Source organism: Scyliorhinus torazame, chromosome 8 (genome assembly GCF_047496885.1).
Source record: "Scyliorhinus torazame isolate Kashiwa2021f chromosome 8, sScyTor2.1, whole genome shotgun sequence".
Lineage (NCBI taxonomy): Eukaryota > Metazoa > Chordata > Chondrichthyes > Carcharhiniformes > Scyliorhinidae > Scyliorhinus > Scyliorhinus torazame.
The window spans coordinates 25,936,234-25,951,741 of NC_092714.1; the positions used below are offsets into that span (position 1 = coordinate 25,936,234).

At 59.9% G+C, this 15,508-nt stretch overlaps 2 protein-coding genes across 2 annotated transcripts in view; one reads left to right on the top strand and one right to left on the bottom strand.

The window, feature by feature from the left end:
* LOC140427695 (interferon-induced GTP-binding protein Mx3-like) overlaps nucleotides 1-14,094 on the bottom strand; it is a 51,865-nt gene extending 37,771 nt beyond the window's left edge. The window contains exon 1 of the mRNA XM_072513204.1: nucleotides 13,800-14,094. The gene's annotated coding sequence lies outside the window, so the exon portion shown is untranslated. The remainder of the gene's footprint in view (nucleotides 1-13,799) is intronic.
* LOC140427694 (interferon-induced GTP-binding protein Mx3-like) overlaps nucleotides 1-15,508 on the top strand; it is a 115,250-nt gene that overhangs the window by 56,817 nt on the left and 42,925 nt on the right. The window lies entirely within an intron of this gene.

Below are 15,508 nucleotides of genomic sequence, written 5' to 3' on the forward strand. Positions count from 1 at the left end.
CCGGTGTTAATGGGGGTGAGGGAGGTGGAGGAGCCAGTGTTAATGTGGGTGAAGGAGGTGGAGGAGCCGGTGTTAATGGGGGTGAGGGAGGTGGAGGAGCCGGTGTTAATGAGGGCGAGGGAGGTGGAGGAGCCAGTGTATGGAGGTGAGGGAAGTGGAGGATCCAGTGGTAATGGGGGTCAGGGAGGTGGAGGAGGCGATGTTAATGGGGGTGAGGGATGTGGAGGAGCCAGTGTTAATGGGGGTGAGGGAGGTGGAGGAGCCGGTGTTAATGGGGGTGAGGGAGGTGGAGGAGCCAGTGTAAATGGGGGTGGGGGACGTGGAGGAGTCGGTGTTAATGGGGGTGAGGGAGGTGGAGGAGTCGGTGTTAATGGGGGTGAGGGAAGTGGAGGAGTCGGTGTTAATGGAGGTGAGGGAAGTGGAGGAGCCGGTGTTAATGTAGATGAGGGAAGTGGAGGAGTCGGTGTTAATGGGGGTGAGGGGGGTGGAGGAGTCAGTGTTAATGTGGGTGAGGGGGGTGGAGGAGCCAGTGTTAATGGGGGCGAGGGGGGTGGAGGAATCGGTGTTAATGGGGGTGAGGGAGGTGGAGGAGTCGGTGTTAATGGGGGTGAGGGAGGTGGAGGAGCCAGTGTTAATGGGGGTGAGGGAGGTGGAGGAGCCGGTGCTAATGGGGGTGAGGGAGGTGGAGGAGCCAGTGTTAATGGGGGTGAGGGAGGTGGAGGAGTCGGTGTTAATGGGAGTGAGGGAGGTGGAGGAGCCAGTGTTAATGGGGGTGAGGGAGGTGGAGGAGTCGGTGTTAATGGGGGTGAGGGAAGTGGAGGAGTCGGTGTTAATGGGGGTGAGGGAAGTGGAGGAGCCAGTGTTAATGGGGGCGAGGGGGGTGGAGGAGTCGGTGTTAATGGGGGTGAGGGGGGTGGAGGAGCCAGTGTTAATGGGGTTAGGGAGGTGGAGGAGTCAGTGTTAATGGGGGTGAGGGGGGTGGAGGAGCCAGTGTTAATGGGGTGAGGGGGGTGGAGGAGCCAGTGTTAATGGGGGTGAGGGGGGTGGAGGAGCCGGTGTTAATGGGGGCGAGGGGGGTGGAGGAGTCGGTGTTAATGGGGGCGAGGGGGGTGGAGGAGTCGGTGTTAATGGGGGTGAGGGAAGTGGAGGAGTCATTTTTAATGGGGGTGAGGGGGGTGGAGGAGTCAGTGTTAATGGGGGTGAGGGAAGTGGAGGAGCCAGTGTTAATGGGGGTGAGGGGGGGGCTGGAGGAGCCGGTGTTAATGGGGGTGAGGGAGGTGGAGGAGTCGGTGTTAATGGGGGTGAGGGGGGTGGAGGAGCCCGTGTTAATGGGGGCGAGGGGGGTGGAGGAGTTGGTGTTAATGGGGGCGAGGGGGGTGGAGGAGCCAGTGTTAATGGGGGAGAGGGGGGTGGAGGAGCCGGTGTTAATGGGGGTGAGGGAGGTGGAGGAGTCTGTGTTAATGGGGATGAGTGAGGTGGAGGAGCCGGTGTTAATGGGGGTGAGGGAAGTGGAGGAGTCAGTGTTAATGGGGGTGAGGGGGGTAGAGGCGTCGGTATTAATGGGGGCAAGGGGGGTGGAGGAGTCGGTGTTAATGGGGGTGAGTGAAGTGGAGGAGTCGGTGTTAATGGGGGTGAGGGGGGTGGAGGAGCCAGTGTTAATGGGGGTGAGGGAGGTGGAGGAGTCGGTGTTAATGGGGGTGAGGGGGGTGGAGGAGCCAGTGTTAATGGGGGTGAGGGGGGTGGAGGAGTCGGTGTTAATGGGGCTGAGGGGGGTGGTGGAGCCAGTGTTAATGGGGGCGAGGGGGGTGGAGGAATCGGTGTTAATGGGGGTGAGAGAGGTGGAGGAGTCGGTATTAATGGGGGTGAGGGAGGTGGAGGAGCCAGTGTTAATGGGGGTGAGGGAGGTGGAGGAGCCGGTGCTAATGGGGGTGAGGGAGGTGGAGGAGCCGGTGTTAATGGGGGTCAGGAAAGTGGAGGAGCTGGTGTTAATGGGGGTGAGGGAGGTGGAGGAGTCGGTGTTAATGGGAGTGAGGGAGGTGGAGGAGCCGGTGTTAATGGGGGTGAGGGAGATGGAGGAGCCGGTGTTAATGGGGATGAGGGAAGTGGAGGAGTCGGTGTTAATGGGGGTGAGGGAAGTGGAGGAGCCGGTGTTAATGGGGGTGAGGGAGGTGGAGGAGCCGCTGTTAATGGGGGTGAGGGAGGTGGAGGAGCCGGTGTTAATGGGGGTGAGGGGAGTGGAGGAGCCGGTGTTAATGGGGGTGAGGGAGGTGGAGGAGTCGGTGTTAATGTGGGTGAGGGAAGTGGAGGAGCCAGTGTTAATGGGGGTGAGGGAGGTGGAGGAGTCGGTGTTAATTGGGGTGAGGGAGGTGGAGGAGCCGGTGTTAATGGGGGTGAGGGCAGTGGAGGAGCCGTTGTTAATGGGGGTGAGGGAAGTGGAGGAGCCGGTGTTAATGGGGGTGAGGGAGGTGGAGGAGCCGGTGTTAATGGGGGTGAGGCAGGTGGAGGAGCCGGTGTTAATGGGGGTGAGGGAGGTGGAGGAGCCGCTGTTAATGGGGGTGAGGGAGGTGGAGGAGCCGTTGTTAATGGGGGTGAGTTGAGTGGAGGAGCCGGTGTTAATGGGGGTGAGGGAGGTGGAGGAGCCGGTGTTAATGGGGGTGAGGGAGGTGGAGGCGCCAGTGTTAATGGGGGTGAGGGAAGTGGAGGAGCCGGTGTTTATGCGGGTGAGGGGAGTGGAGGAGCCGGTGATAATGGGGGTGAGGGAGGTGGAGGAGCCGCTGTTAATGGGGGTGAGGGAAGTGGAGGAGCCGGTGTTAATGGGGGTGAGGGAGGTGGAGGAGCCGGTGTTAACGGGGGCGAGGGGGGTGGAGGAGTCGGTGCTAATGGGGGCGAGGGGGGTGGAGGAGTCGGTGTTAATGGGGGTGAGGGAAGTGGAGGAGTCATTGTTAATGGGGGTGAGGGGGGTGGAGGAGTCAGTGTTAATGGGGGTGAGGGAAGTGGAGGAGCCAGTGTTAATGGGGGCGAGGGGGGTGGAGGAGTCGGTGTTAATGGGGGCGAGGGGGGTGGAGGAGTCGGTGTTAATGGGGGTGAGGGAAGTGGAGGAGTCATTTTTAATGGGGGTGAGGGGGGTGGAGGAGTCAGTGTTAATGGGGGTGAGGGAAGTGGAGGAGCCAGTGTTAATGGGGGTGAGGGGGGGGTTGGAGGAGCCGGTGTTAATGGGGGTGAGGGAGGTGGAGGAGTCGGTGTTAATGGGGGTGAGGGGGGTGGAGGAGCCCGTGTTAATGGGGGCGAGGGGGGTGGAGGAGTTGGTGTTAATGGGGGCGAGGGGGGTGGAGGAGCCAGTGTTAATGGGGGAGAGGGGGGTGGAGGAGCCGGTGTTAATGGGGGTGAGGGAGGTGGAGGAGTCTGTGTTAATGGGGATGAGTGAGGTGGAGGAGCCGGTGTTAATGGGGGTGAGGGAAGTGGAGGAGTCAGTGTTAATGGGGGTGAGGGGGGTAGAGGCGTCGGTATTAATGGGGGCAAGGGGGGTGGAGGAGTCGGTGTTAATGGGGGTGAGTGAAGTGGAGGAGTCGGTGTTAATGGGGGTGAGGGGGGTGGAGGAGCCAGTGTTAATGGGGGTGAGGGAGGTGGAGGAGTCGGTGTTAATGGGGGTGAGGGGGGTGGAGGAGCCAGTGTTAATGGGGGTGAGGGGGGTGGAGGAGTCGGTGTTAATGGGGCTGAGGGGGGTGGTGGAGCCAGTGTTAATGGGGGCGAGGGGGGTGGAGGAATCGGTGTTAATGGGGGTGAGAGAGGTGGAGGAGTCGGTATTAATGGGGGTGAGGGAGGTGGAGGAGCCAGTGTTAATGGGGGTGAGGGAGGTGGAGGAGCCGGTGCTAATGGGGGTGAGGGAGGTGGAGGAGCCGGTGTTAATGGGGGTCAGGAAAGTGGAGGAGCTGGTGTTAATGGGGGTGAGGGAGGTGGAGGAGTCGGTGTTAATGGGAGTGAGGGAGGTGGAGGAGCCGGTGTTAATGGGGGTGAGGGAGATGGAGGAGCCGGTGTTAATGGGGATGAGGGAAGTGGAGGAGTCGGTGTTAATGGGGGTGAGGGAAGTGGAGGAGCCGGTGTTAATGGGGGTGAGGGAGGTGGAGGAGCCGCTGTTAATGGGGGTGAGGGAGGTGGAGGAGCCGGTGTTAATGGGGGTGAGGGGAGTGGAGGAGCCGGTGTTAATGGGGGTGAGGGAGGTGGAGGAGTCGGTGTTAATGTGGGTGAGGGAAGTGGAGGAGCCAGTGTTAATGGGGGTGAGGGAGGTGGAGGAGTCGGTGTTAATTGGGGTGAGGGAGGTGGAGGAGCCGGTGTTAATGGGGGTGAGGGCAGTGGAGGAGCCGTTGTTAATGGGGGTGAGGGAAGTGGAGGAGCCGGTGTTAATGGGGGTGAGGGAGGTGGAGGAGCCGGTGTTAATGGGGGTGAGGCAGGTGGAGGAGCCGGTGTTAATGGGGGTGAGGGAGGTGGAGGAGCCGCTGTTAATGGGGGTGAGGGAGGTGGAGGAGCCGTTGTTAATGGGGGTGAGTTGAGTGGAGGAGCCGGTGTTAATGGGGGTGAGGGAGGTGGAGGAGCCGGTGTTAATGGGGGTGAGGGAGGTGGAGGCGCCAGTGTTAATGGGGGTGAGGGAAGTGGAGGAGCCGGTGTTTATGCGGGTGAGGGGAGTGGAGGAGCCGGTGATAATGGGGGTGAGGGAGGTGGAGGAGCCGCTGTTAATGGGGGTGAGGGAAGTGGAGGAGCCGGTGTTAATGGGGGTGAGGGAGGTGGAGGAGCCGGTGTTAACGGGGGCGAGGGGGGTGGAGGAGTCGGTGCTAATGGGGGCGAGGGGGGTGGAGGAGTCGGTGTTAATGGGGGTGAGGGAAGTGGAGGAGTCATTGTTAATGGGGGTGAGGGGGGTGGAGGAGTCAGTGTTAATGGGGGTGAGGGAAGTGGAGGAGCCAGTGTTAATGGGGGTGAGGAGGGGTGGAGGAGCCGGTGTAAATCGGGGTGAGGGGGGTGGAGGAGCCGGTGTTAATGGGGGCGAGGGGGTTGGAGGAGTCAGTGTTAATGGGGGTGAGGGAGGTGGAGGAGTCAGTGTTAATGGGGGCGAGGGGGGTGGAGGACTCGGTGTTAATGGGGGCGAGGGGGGTGGAGGAGTCAGTGTTAATGGGGGCGAGGGGGGTGGAGGAGTCCGCGTTAATGGGGGCGAGGGGGGTGGAGGAGCCGGTGTTAATGGGGGCGAGGGAGGTGGAGGAGTTGGTGTTAATGGGGGCGAGGGGGTGGAGGAGTCGGTGTTAATGGGGGCGAGGGAGGTGGAAGAGACGGTGTTAATGGGGGTGAGGGGGGTGGAGGAGCCCGTGTTAATGGGGGTGGGGGGGTGGAGTTGGTGTTAATGGGGGCGAGGGGGGTGGAGGAGCCAGTGTTAATGGGGGCGAGGGGGGTGGAGGAGTCGGTGTTAATGAGGGTGAGGGGGGTGGAGGAGCCAGTGTTAATGGTGGTGAGGGAGGTGGAGGAGTCAGTGTTAATGGGGGTGAGGGGGGTGGAGGAGCCAGTGTTAATGGTGTGAGGGGGGTGGAGGAGCCAGTGTTAATGGGGGTGAGGGGGGTGGAGGAGCCGGTGTTAATGGGGGCGAGGGGGGTGGAGGAGTCGGTGTTAATGAGGGCGAGGGGGGTGGAGGAGTCGGTGTTAATGGGGGTGAGGGAAGTGGAGTAGACATTGTTAATGGGGGTGAGGGGGGTGGAGGAGTCAGTGTTAATGGGGGTGAGGGAGGGGGGGTGGAGGAGCCGGTGTTAATGGGGGTTAGGGGGGTGGAGGAGCCGGTGTTAATGGGGGCGAGGGGGGTGGAGGAGTCGGTGTTAATGGGGGTGAGGGAGGTGGAGGAGTTAGTGTTAATGGGGGCGAGGGGGGTGGAGGAGTCGGTGTTAATGGGGGTGAGGGGGGTGGAGGAGTCAGTGTTAATGGGGGCGAGGGGGGTGGAGGAGTCGGTGTTAATGGGGGCGAGGGGGGTGGAGGAGACAGTGTTAATGGGGGTGAGGGAGGTGGAGGAGTCGGTGTTAATGGGGGTGAGGGGGGTGGAGCAGCCCGTGTTAATGGGGGCGAGGGGGGTGGAGGAGTTGGTGTTAATGGGGGCGAGGGGGGTGGAAGAGCCCGTGTTAATGGGGGCGAGGGAAGTGGAGGAGTCGGTGTTAATGGGGGCGAGGGGGGTGGAGGAGTCGGTGTTAATGGGGGTGAGGGGGGTGGAGGAGTCAGTGTTAATAGGGGCGAGGGGGGTGGAGGAGTCGGTGTTAATGGGGGCGAGGGGGTGGAGGAGACAGTGTTAATGGGGGTGAGGGAGGTGGAGGAGTCGGTGTTAATGGGGGTGAGGGGGGTGGAGGAGCCCTTGTTAATGGGGGTGAGGGGGGTGGAGGAGTCAGTGTTAATGGGGGTGAGGGAAGTGGAGGAGCCAGTGTTAATGGGGGTGAGGGGGGTGGAGGAGCCGGTGTTAATGGGGGCGAGGGGGGTGGAGGAGTCGGTGTTAATGGGGGTGAGGGAGGTGGAGGAGTTAGTGTTAATGGGGGCGAGGGGGGTGGAGGAGTCGGTGTTAATGGGGGTGAGGGGGGGTGGAGGAGACAGTGTTAATGGGGGCGAGGGGGGTGGAGGAGTCGGTGTTAATGGGGGCGAGGGGGGTGGAGGAGCCAGTGTTAATGGGGGTAAGGGAGGTGGAGGAGTCAGTGTTAATGGGGGTGAGGGGGGTGGAGGAGCCCGTGTTAATGGGGGCGAGGGGGGTGGAGGAGTTGGTGTTAATGGGGGCGAGGGGGGTGGAGGAGCCAGTGTTAATGGGAGAGAGGGGGGTGGAGGAGCCGGTGTTAATGGGGGTGAGGGAGGTGGAGGAGTCGGTGTTAATGGGGATGAGGGAGGTGGAGGAGCTGGTGTTAATGGGGGTGAGGGAGGTGGAGGAGTCGGTGTTAATGGGGGTGAGGGAAGTGGTGGAGCCGGTGTTAATGGGGGTGAGGGGGGTGGAGGAGTCGGTGTTAATGGGGGCGAGGGGGGTGGAGGAGTCGGTGTTAATGGGGGCGAGGGGGGTGGAGGAGTCGGTGTTAATGGGGGTGAGTGAAGTGGAGGAGTCGGTGTTAATGGGGGTGAGGGGGGTGGAGGAGCCATTGTTAATGGGGGTGAGGGAGGTGGAGGAGTCGGTGTTAATGGGGGTGAGGGGGGTGGAGGAGCCAGTGTTAATGGGGGTGAGGGGGGTGGAGGAGTCGGTGTTAATGGGGGTGAGAGAGGTGGAGGAGTCGGTATTAATGTGGGTGAGGGAGGTGGAGGAGCCAGTGTTAATGGGGGTGAGGGAAGTGGAGGAGCCAGTGTTAATGGGGGTGAGGGAGGTGGAGGAGTCGGTGTTAATTGGGATGAGGGAGGTGGAGGAGCCGCTGTTAATGGGGGTGAGGGAGGTGGAGGAGCCGGTGTTAATGGGGGTGAGGGGAGTGGAGGAGCCGGTGTTAATGGGGGTGAGGGAGGTGGAGGAGCCGGTGTTAATGTGGGTGAGGGAAGTGGAGGAGCCAGTGTTAATGGGGGTGAGGGAGGTGGAGGAGTCGGTGTTAATGGGGGTGAGGGGGGTGGAGGAGCCGGTGTTAATGGGGGCGAGGGGGGTGGAGGAGTAGGTGTTAATGGGGGCGAGGGGGGTGGAGGAGTCGGTGTTAATGGGGGTGAGGGAAGTGGAGGAGCCAGTGTTAATGGGGGTGAGGGGGGGGGGGTGGAGGAGCCGGTGTTAATGGGGGTGAGGGGGTGGAGGAGCCGGTGTTAATGGGGGCGAGGGGGGTGGAGGAGTCGGTGTTAATGGGGGTGAGGGAGGTGGAGGAGTTTGTGTTAATGGGGGCGAGGGGGGTGGAGGAGTCGGTGTTAATGGGGGTGAGGGGGGTGAGGGGGGTGGAGGAGTCAGTGTTAATGGGGGCGAGGGGGGTGGAGGAGTCGGTGTTAATGGGGGCGAGGGGGGTGGAGGAGCCAGTGTTAATGGGGGTGAGGTGGAGGAGTCAGTGTTAATGGGGGTGAGGAGGGTGGAGGAGCCCGTGTTAATGGGGGCGAGGGGGGTGGAGGAGTTGGTGTTAATGGGGGCGAGGGGGGTGGAGGAGCCAGTGTTAATGGGGGAGAGGGGGGTGGAGGAGCCGGTGTTAATGGGGGTGAGGGAGGTGGAGGAGTCGGTGTTAATGGGGATGAGGGAGGTGGAGGAGCCGGTGTTAATGGGGGTGAGGGAGGTGGAGGAGTCGGTGTTAATGGGGGTGAGGGAAGTGGAGGAGCCCGTGTTAATGGGGGTGAGGGAAGTGGAGGAGTCGGTGTTAATGGGGGTGAGGGGAGTGGAGGAGCCGGTGTTAATGGGGGTGAGGGAGGTGGAGGAGCCGGTGTTAATGTGGGTGAGGGAAGTGGAGGAGCCAGTGTTAATGGGGGTGAGGGAGGTGGAGGTGTCGGTGTTAATGGGGGTGAGGAGGGTCGTGGAGCAAGTGTTAATGGGGGCGAGGGAGGTGGAGGAGTCGGTGTTAATGGGGATGAGGGAGGTGGAGGAGCCGGTGTTAATGGGGCGAGGGAGGTGGAGGAGTCAGTGTTAATGGGGGGGAGGGAGGTGGAGGAGTCAGTGTTAATGGGGGCGAGGGGGGTGGAGGACTCGGTGTTAATGGGGGCGAGGGGGTGGAGTAGTCAGTGTTAATGGGGGCGAGGGGGGTGGAGGAGTCGGTGTTAATGGGGGCGAGGGGGGTGGAGGAGCCGGTGTTAATGGGGGCGAGGGAGGTGGAGGAGTTGGTGTTAATGGGGGCGAGGGGGGTGGAGGAGTCGGTGTTAATGGGGGCAAGGGAGGTGGAGGAGACGGTGTTAATTGGGGTGAGGGTGGTGGAGGAGCCCGTGTTAATGGGGGCGAGGAGAGGTGGAGTTGGTGTTAATGGGGGCGAGGGGGGTGGAGGAGCCAGTGTTAATGGGGGCGAGGGGGGTGGAGGAGTCGGTGTTAATGGGGGTGAGGGGGGTGGAGGAGCCAGTGTTAATGGTGGTGAGGGAGGTGGAGGAGTCAGTGTTAATGGGGGTGAGGGGGGTGGAGGAGCCAGTGTTAATGGGGTGAGGGGGGTGGAGGAGCCAATGTTAATGGGGGTGAGGGGGGTGGAGGAGCCGGTGTTAATGGGGGCGAGGGGGGTGGAGGAGTCGGTGTTAATGGGGGCGAGGGGGGTGGAGGAGTCGGTGTTAATGGGGGTGAGGGAAGTGGAGGAGTCATTGTTAATGGGGGTGAGGGGGGTGGAGGAGTCAGTGTTAATGGGGGTGAGGGAAGTGGAGGAACCAGTGTTAATGGGGGTGAGGGGGGGGTGGAGGAGCTGGTGTTAATGGGGGTGAGGGGGGTGGAGGAGCCGGTGTTAATGGGGGCAATGGGGGTGGACGAGTCGGTGTTAATGGGGGTGAGGGAGGTGGAGAAGTTAGTATTAATGGGGGCGAGGGGGGTGGAGGAGTCGGTGTTAATGGGGGTGAGGGGGGTGGAGGAGTCAGTGTTAATGGGGGCGAGGGGGGTGGAGGAGTCTGTGTTAATGGGGACGAGGGGGGTGGAGGAGCCAGTGTTAATGGGGGTGAGGGAGGTGGAGGAGTCGGTGTTAATGGGGGTGAGGGGGGTGGAGGAGCCCGTGTGAATGGGGGCGAGGGGGGTGGAGGAGTTGGTGTTAATGGGGGCGAGGGGGGTGGAGGAGCCAGTGTTAATGGGGGAGAGGGGGGTGGAGGAGCCGGTGTTAATGGGGGTGAGGGAGGTGGAGGAGTCGGTGTTAATGGGGATGAGGGAGGTGGAGGAGCCGGTGTTAATGGGGGTGAGGGAGGTGGAGGAGTCGGTGTTAATGGGGGTGAGGGAAGTGGAGGAGCCGGTGTTAATGGGGTGAGGGGGGTGGAGGAGCCAGTGTTAATGGGGGTGAGGGGGGTGGAGGAGCCGGTGTTAATGGGGGCGAGGGGGGTGGAGGAGTCGGTGTTAATGGGGGCGAGGGGGGTGGAGGAGTCGGTGTTAATGCGGGTGAGGGAAGTGGAGGAGTCATTGTTAATGGGGGTGAGGGGGGTGGAGGAGTCAGTGTTAATGGGGGTGAGGGAAGTGGAGGAGCCAGTGTTAATGGGGGTGAGGGGGGTGGAGGAGCCGGTGTTAATGGGGGCGAGGGGGGTGGAGGAGTCGGTGTTAATGGGGGTGAGGGAGGTGGAGGAGTTAGTGTTAATGGGGGCGAGGGGGGTGGAGGAGTCGGTGTTAATGGGGGTGAGGGGGGGTGGAGGAGTCAGTGTTAATGGGGGCGAGGGGGGTGGAGGAGTCGGTGTTAATGGGGGCAAGGGGGGTGGAGGAGCCAGTGTTAATGGGGGTGAGGGAGGTGGAGGAGTCAGTGTTAATGGGGGTGAGGGGGGTGGAGGAGCCCGTGTTAATGGGGGCGAGGGGGGTGGAGGAGTTGGTGTTAATGGGGGCGAGGGGGGTGGAGGAGCCAGTGTTAATGGGGGAGAGGGGGGTGGAGGAGCCGGTGTTAATGGGGGTGAGGGAGGTGGAGGAGTCGGTGTTAATGGGGATGAGGGAGGTGGAGGAGCTGGTGTTAATGGGGGTGAGGGAGGTGGAGGAGTCGGTGTTAATGGGGGTGAGGGAAGTGGTGGAGCCGGTGTTAATGGGGGTGAGGGGGGTGGAGGAGTCGGTGTTAATGGGGGCGAGGGGGGTGGAGGAGTCGGTGTTAATGGGGGCGAGGGGGGTGGAGGAGTCGGTGTTAATGGGGGTGAGTGAAGTGGAGGAGTCGGTGTTAATGGGGGTGAGGGGGGTGGAGGAGCCATTGTTAATGGGGGTGAGGGAGGTGGAGGAGTCGGTGTTAATGGGGGTGAGGGGGGTGGAGGAGCCAGTGTTAATGGGGGTGAGGGGGGTGGAGGAGTCGGTGTTAATGGGGGTGAGAGAGGTGGAGGAGTCGGTATTAATGTGGGTGAGGGAGGTGGAGGAGCCAGTGTTAATGGGGGTGAGGGAAGTGGAGGAGCCAGTGTTAATGGGGGTGAGGGAGGTGGAGGAGTCGGTGTTAATTGGGATGAGGGAGGTGGAGGAGCCGCTGTTAATGGGGGTGAGGGAGGTGGAGGAGCCGGTGTTAATGGGGGTGAGGGGAGTGGAGGAGCCGGTGTTAATGGGGGTGAGGGAGGTGGAGGAGCCGGTGTTAATGTGGGTGAGGGAAGTGGAGGAGCCAGTGTTAATGGGGGTGAGGGAGGTGGAGGAGTCGGTGTTAATGGGGGTGAGGGGGGTGGAGGAGCCGGTGTTAATGGGGGCAAGGGGGGTGGAGGAGTCGGTGTTAATGGGGGCGAGGGGGGTGGAGGAGTCGGTGTTAATGGGGGTGAGGGAAGTGGAGGAGCCAGTGTTAATGGGGGTGAGGGGGGGGGGTGGAGGAGCCGGTGTTAATGGGGGTGAGGGGGGTGGAGGAGCCGGTGTTAATGGGGGCGAGGGGGGTGGAGGAGTCGGTGTTAATGGGGGTGAGGGAGGTGGAGGAGTTAGTCTTAATGGGGGCGAGGGGGGTGGAGGAGTCGGTGTTAATGGGGGTGAGGGGGGTGAGGGGGGTGGAGGAGTCAGTGTTAATGGGGGCGAGGGGGTGGAGGAGTCGGTGTTAATGGGGGCGAGGGGGGTGGAGGAGCCAGTGTTAATGGGGGTGAGGTGGAGGAGTCAGTGTTAATGGGGGTGAGGAGGGTGGAGGAGCCCGTGTTAATGGGGGCGAGGGGGGTGGAGGAGTTGGTGTTAATGGGGGCGAGGGGGGTGGAGGAGCCAGTGTTAATGGGGGAGAGGGGGGTGGAGGAGCCGGTGTTAATGGGGGTGAGGGAGGTGGAGGAGTCGGTGTTAATGGGGATGAGGGAGGTGGAGGAGCCGGTGTTAATGGGGGTGAGGGAGGTGGAGGAGTCGGTGTTAATGGGGGTGAGGGAAGTGGAGGAGCCGGTGTTAATGGGGGTGAGGGAAGTGGAGGAGTCGGTGTTAATGGGGGTGAGGAGGGTGGAGGAGTCGGTGTTAATGGTGGCGAGGGGGGTGGAGGAGTCGGTGTTAATGGGGGCGAGGGGGGTGGAGGAGTCGGTGTTAATGGGGGTGAGGGGGGTGGAGGAGCCATTGTTAATGGGGGTGAGGGAGGTGGAGGAGTCGGTGTTAATGGGGGTGAGGGGGGTGGAGGAGCCAGTGTTAATGGGGATGAGGGGGGTGGAGGAGTCGGTGTTAATGGGGGTGAGAGAGGTGGAGGAGTCGGTATTAATGTGGGTGAGGGAGGTGGAGGAGCCAGTGTTAATGGGGGTGAGGGAAGTGGAGGAGCCAGTGTTAATGGGGTTGAGGGAGCTGGAGGAGCCGGTGTTAATGGGGGTGAGGGAAGTGGAGGAGCCGGTGTTAATGGGGGTGAGGGAAGTGGAGGAGCCGGTGTTAATGGGGGTGAGGGAAGTGGAGGAGCCGGTGTTAATGGGGGTGAGGGAAGTGGAGGAGCCGGTGTTAATGGGGGTGAGGGAGGTGGAGGAGTCGGTGTTAATGGGGGTGAGGGAGGTGGAGGAGCCGGTGTTAATGGGGGTGAGGGAAGTGGAGGAGTCGGTGTTAATGGGGGTGAGGGAGGTGGAGGAGTCGGTGTTAATGGGGGTGAGGGAGATGGAGGAGCCGGTGTTAATGGGGGTGAGGGAGATGGAGGAGTCGGTGTTAGTGGGGGTGAGGGAGGTGGAGGAGTCGGTGTTAATGGGGGTGAGGGGAATGGAGGAGCCGGTGTTAATGGGGGTGAGGGAGGTGGAGGAGCCGGTGTTAATGTGGGTGAGGGAGGTGGAGGAGCCGGTGTTAATGGGGGTGAGGGAGGTGGAGGAGCCGGTGTTGATGGGGGTGAGGGAGGTGGAGGAGCCGGTGTTAATGGGGGTGAGGGAGGTGGAGGAGCCGCTGTTAAAGGGGGTGAGGGAGGTGGAGGAGCCGGTGTTAATGGGGGTGAGGGAAGTGGAGGAGCCGGTGTTAATGGGGGTGAGTGAGGTGGAGGAGCCGGTGTTAATGGGGGTGAGGGAGGTGGAGGAGCCGGTGTTAATGGGGGTGAGGGAGGTGGAGGAGCCAGTGTTAATGGGGGTGAGGGAGGTGGAGGAGCCAGTGTTAATGGGGGTGAGGGAAGTGGAGGAGCCAGTGTTAATGGGGGTGAGGGGGGTGGAGGAGCCGGTGTTAATGGGGGTGAGGGAGGTGGAGGAGCCGGTGTTAATGGGGTTGAGGGGAGTGGAGGAGCCGGTGTTAATGGGGGTGAGGGGGGTGGAGGAGCCGGTGTTAATGGGGGTGAGGGGGGTGGGGGTGGAGGAGCCGGTGTTAATGGGGGTGAGGGCAGTGGAGGAGCCGGTTTTAATGGGGGTGAGGGAAGTGGAGGAGCCAGTGTTAATGGGGGTGAGGGAGGTGGAGGAGCCGGTGTTAATGGGGGTGAGGGAGGTGGAGGAGCCAGTGTTAATGGGGGTGAGGGAAGTGGAGGAGCCGGTGTTAATGGGGGTGAGGGAGGTGGAGGAGCCGGTGTTAATGGGGGTGAGGGGGGTGGAGGAGCCAGTGTAAATGCGTCCGCCAGCGGCCCCGGTAAATGAGGACTTGTCTTGGTGTCTGCATGCAATTCACAACAGGATTACACTAAATACTTGTTTGTGTCACAAGCCGAGAGAAACAGTCGGATATAAAGAGTGAGGAAGAGAGAGAAGCTTCGGTGCCCATACCAGTCAAGTTTGTCCCCCGCAGTGTTACAGCAAGCAGGAATTTGGGCAGATGCCCTGCATGTGATTCTCGCGACCCCCCGCCCCATGTATTCAACTCCAGATTAGAAAGAGCAAGAGTTTCTAACGCCGCCGCCTTGGTATACACATACCTCCCTCTTCTCTGCTGTCTCTTCCTCATTCACTTTGTATCCACTCTGCTCCTCTTCCTTTGCTCCCAGGGTCTTCACTTTTGTCAGCACCTTCTTGATTCTTCAGCGCGGGAGAATTGTTTGTCAGTGGGGGGAAAGAAAGAACACGCATCTAATAAATTCCCAGAAATGTCTCTAGCTGCAAATCATTGAGCAGCAGAGCAAACAGTGGACAAGATAGAGCTGAATGAAGAGCGTCGTGTGGCACACTGGCGGATGGTCTGACACTTGTCTCCACCTCTCAACCGGCACCTGACAGATTTGTTTCTTCTTCAAGTTTCAGTTTACGGATACGGGGAAGTAAAGCACTTGCGTTTACATATTTTGACGTGACAGGATATCCTTTAGATATTTCTTCAGAATGGTCGCATGTTATCTTTTACACTTGGACAGAATTTGACCATAAAACATGCGATCTGTCATTGCTTTCTGTGCATGTGAGGTTGTGTCGACACAACTGAAGTGCACCTCGGCTGTATCCTTGCTCCTTTGGAGGCTGTGGCTGTACTTTTAGTTCAATTGGCTGGACAGCTGGTTTGTGAGCTGGCTTGTGATGTGGCGCTAAAGCCAGGAGTGTGGGTTCAATTCCCAACCCCGCTGAGGTTATTCATGCCTGGCCCCCTCAGCTGAGATGCGCTGATCCTCAGGTTAAATCAGCACCAAATCCCTCAAGGTTGTGGGAGTTACAAAACAGAAAAACAATCTCAGCAGGTCTGACAACATATATATTCATAGAATCAACAGTGGTGATGGAGGCCATTTGGCCCATCAAATCTGCACATTGATGGAAATGAAATTGGGAAGGATGTCTAATCTGATATCACTCATTTTACATGATTGTCAAAATGAACCCCATTATTATCCGATGCGAACAGCACAGACGGGGGCCATTTGCCACATTACACCTGTTTGAAATTTCTACTTCCCCTCTTCTTTCCCAACCTTATTTCTTTATTCTTTCATAGAACATAGAACATTACAGCGCAGTACAAGCCCTTCGGCCCTCGATGTTGCGCCGACCTGTGAAACCACTCTGAAGCCCATCTACACTATTGCATTATCGTCCATATGTCTATCCAATTACTTTGAATGCCCTTAGTGTTGGCGAGTCCACTATTGTTGCATGCAGGGCATTCCACGCCCTTACTACTCTCTGAGTAAAGAACCTACCTCTGACATCTGTCCTATAACTATCTCCCCTCAATTTAAAGCTATGTCCCCTCGTGCTAGACATCACCACCCGAGGAAAAAGGCTATCCAATTAGCCCTACTTCCCCTCTTCCTTCCCAACCTTATTTCTTTATTCTTTCATAGAACATAGAATATTACAGCGCAGTACAAGCCCTTCGGCCCTCGATGTTGCGCCGACCTGTGAAACCACTCTAAAGCCCATCTACACTATTCCCTTATCATCCATATGTCTATCCAATGACTGTCCACCCTATCCAATCCTTTGATCATCTTGTATGCCTCAATTAAGTCACCTCTTAACCGTCTCTCTAACGAAAACAGCCTCAGGTCCCTCAGCCTTTCCTCATATGATCTTCCCTCCATATCAGGCAACATTCTGGTAAATCTCCTCTGCACCCTTTCCAATGCTTCCACATCCTTCCTATAATGTGGCGACCAGAATTGCACGCAATACTCCAAATGCGGCCGCACCAGAGTTT